Raw genomic sequence first — 5,510 nt, forward strand, 5'->3', positions numbered from 1 at the left:
TTATGGGGGGCTCTGAGGCCACCTTGGGAGTAGCTACCTCAGCATCTATGGCTGGGTGGGAAGATGAACGGGTAGCCTACTAAGGAACTGATTTGGAAGTTTTAGCCATTGTGATCTAGGAAAAGTATGAAGATTATGAAGATTTGAAGCAAAAGTATGAAGGTTTGAAGAAAAGAGTATGAAAGTTTAAAGGTGGGATGAGGATCTGGATTAGAAATTTAAGAACAAATATGAAGATTAGAGATGAAGATATGAAGGTTTGAAAAAGTTGAAAGCCGCTAGAAAATTCAAAATTAAAAGCTAGGTCGGAAAGTGAAAGAAGTACAAAAAGTCGAACTTTTATGGGGTAAAATGTGATTAATACGTGATGTTTCACATTTGAAGGCAACCGGTCGATGATTGACACATGTTCGAAGTCAGAACGATGCGACTAATAGGATGTTTTGTCTTATTCGTCATCTCGGTTGTAATGTACGAAGGAAGGAACCGGGGTTCATCAATCATGTAACAACCCGACCGGCCATTTTGAGCATTTGCACTTTGCTTAGTAGTTTGGGGGCACGGGTAGCTCCGTATGATGTATTAGGACTTGTGTGCAAAATTTGAGTTTATTCCAAGTTGATTTAATATGTTTCGGCACGAGTTTTTGGAAGTTGAAAGTTCATTAAATTTGATTTGAGATGCAGTTCGTTGTTTCAATGTTGTTATACATGATTTGAGGCCTAGAGTAGGTCCGTATTATATTATGGGACTTGTTGGTTTATTGTACGGTGTCCCGAGGGGCTAGGGTGAGTTTCGGATAGGTTTGTGTGTTGCGCTTGTTTTTCTTATGTTTTGACGTCGTTTCTTCAAGCATAAATGGTACCAAATTAAGTAAATGAGCTCCAATTTCTGTTTTGATTGAATCATTAGATCTATATCATAATTTCGGAGCATAGCAAAAAGAATCGTCGAATTTGGACATCATATGAGGATTTTATGCTTATTTTACTAAGAATTGGGTTGCCATATTTTTTCAGATTAATAACAAAATTGTCACTGACTTCGTATTTAAAATCTGCACTATTTTCAAATATTGAAACCAACATATCTCTTTCATTATAAGGTCAAATGGAGTGATTCAAAAACATATCTTGACTGAAATTGTCCGTGCAACACGTGAGTTGTCTGTGCGGATTATAGGGCTTGGGCTGAAGGAGCCCCTCCGAAATCTGCACACTCCCAGTAAGCGCAGTCGACTATGTATATGTGTGTGGATCGGGTTGTACACCGCAACAAGTATTATATAGTGCTGAGTGACTGAGTGTAATGAGTATTGAGTACGGTAAGAGATAATGCGAGACAGTGAGGTTGAGTACTCTGAGCGTGTGAGTACATGGTTCATCTCTGAGATACATGGCATTGACATGCACACAAGACATACATGCATATAGATGCATTTTTCTCATGTTGTACGGTATCACGTTATTCATGACTTTTCATACATATTGATACGTGGGCATAGTAAGGTGTTTCGCACTTGTTATCTGGAAAGAAGAAATAAAACATCTTATTTATTGTGGAAAGGCTTTTTGGGAAAAATTATAATTTTCAAACTATCTCATATTTTTTTAAGTTTTCGGTAAAGGATTTAGGTTTTCACTGATATACTTGAAAAGTGGAACTGTTTTTCGAAAAATTATGAAAAGGCTAAGCATCTTATTCTTTATTTACTTACGTTACATTGTTATGAATTGCTGTGAGTTATTGGTGTTGGACCCGACCTATGTCCCAGCTCGTCACTACTTTCAACCTAAGGTTAGGTTTGTTACTTATTGAGTACATGGGGTCGGTTGTACTCATACGACACTTCTTGTACATTGCGTGCAGATTTCGGATGCCGATGTTACTGTGCATGGCGGGAGCTAGCATTGAAGGTGCACCTGCAATCTGGACTCAGCTGCCTCCTGTTCATGGTAGCCTTAGATTTATAAAACTCTATTTATGTACTTTTCAAACAGAAGATATATTTACTTCATATCAGTTTTGTAAACTCTATTCTTAAAAGCTCATGATTTGTACTACCAGTCCTAAGAAATGTATAAGATTTAGATAATTTATTTGATTAATTTTTCTGTAAAATATCGTTGAAACTGGATAGATATTATTTACCTAGCAGGTTGGGTTAGGTGCCATCATGACTAGTGGATTTTGGGTTGTGACATATTGGTATCAGAGCACTAGGTTCATAGGTTCTACAAGTCATGAGCAAGTGTCTAGTAGAGTTTTGCGGACCGGTATGATGACGTCCATACCTATATTAAAGAGGCTACAAGATATTTATGATATACTTCCTATCTTTATTTCCTTACTGTGCGACATCGATTTAGCTTGAAGCGTAATCCTTTGAATTCCTTCCACGCATTCGTATGCGCACATGAGTGCTTGGTATCAGTTGTGCATCGACGGCTTGTGATTCCCTGGATGAGGTGCGAGATGTGATTTGTGTATGTTGATAATGGGCCAGTCTAGAGGACTTGAGTCCGGGATTTGGCTGTAGCTTGAGCACAGAGATGTTGATTGTGTGAGCACGTATTTTTGGATTTATATGTCCGGTAATGCCCCTATTAGTGGAATTTGCAACTATATGGCTATCTGATGGGTATGATGTGACTGCGAGATATGTTTATATGGTTTGAATGTGACAAGAAGGGTTTTCTTAAGGTGTAGAAAGGACTATTGGGTACTCGATTTCCATCTTGATTTGACGTATAGCCTCGAGTTATGAGTATATGGGGGGATCTTTCATGTTGTTTAACTGTGAAATGAATTAGGTTCTCATGCCTTGTTGGTGAGTTCAGACTCAAGAAGATTAGGTAAATGCGTAGTAGTTGTGCTGTGAAAGGGTATAAAGAGATGTTAGTTTGAGGCGAAGCAGGTGGGTTATAACCTGCAAGATAATCTACGGATGTATGATTTTGTGATGTTGTTTGGAGGCTTTCTTTTCTACCAGTGGGTTATATTTGCGCGATTTGAGGTATTATATGGTTTGTGTTACACGAGCTTATAAAGGATTTAGTTTATTTTCAGTAAAGGGGTTTTGGCAACAACAGAGTATGGGTGTTGTAAGTTATTAGATGTTTAATTCCTTGGCTTTGAGCCAAGTGGGAGATTCTACTATTGATATGTAGATTACACGGTTATGTATTGTAATGGTTTCGGTTTGAGGTATACATGTGAATCAGTTATGACTTGTAGAGGTTGAGATCGAGGATGACTCGAGTAAGGAAATTTCTGAATACGAGTTGTATTACACTCTATAGGTATATAGGAATCATGGGATGTTTGAGTTGCTATTCGTAAAGGATGTAATGTGCATGGAGTAGGGATTCACTCGGTTGCTTAGAAGTGTGGATTACTTCTTAGGGCATTGGTGTGCAAATGGGCACAGGTCGTTCGGTCCGTTTGATTAGTTTAATTTAGATTTGAGCAGAGTGGATGACTTTTGAGAATAGTTCTAATGAATTCAAGATTTATATGTGGCAATGGAGAATGTAGTGGATTTGTACATGGCTAGAAGCTGAGAGTTAATTGGATGGGGTCGAGACTCGCAATATTTCTATATCATATGGATTCTACATTTAGTATCAGGAAGGTAAAATGAACAACTTTAAATTCACAGAAGGTCTCTTCAGGGTAGGGATCTCGGTTGTGGTACTTTTGGGGTTCTTAAGAGAACATTAAACGGCTTATGAGCCTTAGGGAGGTGTGGTTTTATACTAGAGTCTCGTGTACTGAGTTTTGGTTGAGTAATGTGGTATTATGGCGAGGAGAAGTATCAATTGTAAACTCTATTTTTAAAAGCTCATGATTTGTATTACCAGTCATTGGGAATGTATAAGATTTAGATAATTTCTTTGATTAATTGTCCTATTAAATATCATTGAAACTGGATAGATATTAGTTGGCTTACCTAGCGGGTTGGGTTAGGTGTCATCATGATTGGATTTTGGGTTGTGACAAATCGTTTCCCATCGTTTTGGCGAACATACTCTCTGAGAAACGATGGGACTATATGTATATGGGTCAAATCGGGGTTAGCACACACCCCGATTTCCCGGTGAATCAAACAAAGTAAGAGTATGAATATATGAGATCGAAATCGAAGCTGGAAACTCTTTGTATCAAGGCCCGAACGGGGTGCTCGTCATCGGGTCTGATAAGACAACACTCCCGAACCCAGAACGAGCTCCAAGACCTCGGAAAGCATGACAAACAGTTGCACACGACTAATAGAGGGTCGTGATATCCGCACCTAATCGGATATCACGACGCAGATCTCGCCCGACGTCGGTAGTGAATCAGTATGACGAGAAATGAGGTTTTTTTTTTTATCTTTTTTAGAATTGTATTAGGGGTGAAACTATCCTACTATATAAAGGGGAAACTTTTATTTCAATAGGACACATTTTAACACACAAACCAAGAAATACAAGTTTATTTTTCTAATTTCTAGCTATTGCAAAGTTCATATTTTATTGTTGTTCTTCATACACGGTTGGCTCCGAGTTAAGGAGCCGATCAAGGGTAAAGCTTCTGTTCAGCTTAAATTCAAATCCGGCCGTAACATCACAATTGGTTTGATTATTCATTCTATATTTAACTCGTTTATCTAATATTCTTGATTATTTGTATTGAATCAATCCAAATATCCTTAAAACCGTGTATAAATTCAATTGTTATCCGTTTTAAGGGTAAACAAAACTCCTTTTTGTTGTTGTTAATATTTCCCTAAATCTTATAATTTCTACTACGTGGAAATCGATACGTCAACTGAAACACAAATATCACTCAAAGCTATTTTATACAGTAAAAACTTAATTCGACGAACTTGTTGAAATCAATTTAATAAATGCAAAATAAATACTTTTACACATAAATATACTTGATCACCAGTATATTTGATTTGGTATAAACACGAACTTGGTTCGGAGTACATCAAACTTACACAACCTATGTGTAAAAGTAACAAAAAAATGTAATGCGATTAATTCGTTCCTTGTTGGGGTTGGTGAACTTTGAGATTATATGATCATAGGTCTAAATAGCTACATTTAATTTGTGAAAATGTGAAAGGCAGAAATTTAATCAAACAAAGTTTATAACTTAATCTTAATGGGAATACCAAATGGCCATACACGACCACAAATGACCCTAAACTAACAACTTCTAATTCTGAAAACTAGCAAAACCTTAATCTATTCAATTTTCAAATCTTTGTAATTCTCATTTAGTTAAGCTTTTAACATAACTATTACTCCTGGAAGAGTAGAGAGTAAACGAATATAATATTGGCGTTTGAACTTGTGATAATATTATTCGCGTTTTGACCCTTTAACGACTTAATTGTCTTACTGTAATAACCGATTCGATATCTCAATTAAGAACGAAATCTGTCTTTATAAAATAGGAGAGGCAAAGACACCATATTAAGCCAAGTGGCAACATAATAAAAATTCATCTGGAAATTT

Source organism: Nicotiana sylvestris, chromosome 6, assembly GCF_000393655.2.
Source record: "Nicotiana sylvestris chromosome 6, ASM39365v2, whole genome shotgun sequence".
Classification (NCBI taxonomy): Eukaryota; Viridiplantae; Streptophyta; class Magnoliopsida; order Solanales; family Solanaceae; genus Nicotiana; species Nicotiana sylvestris.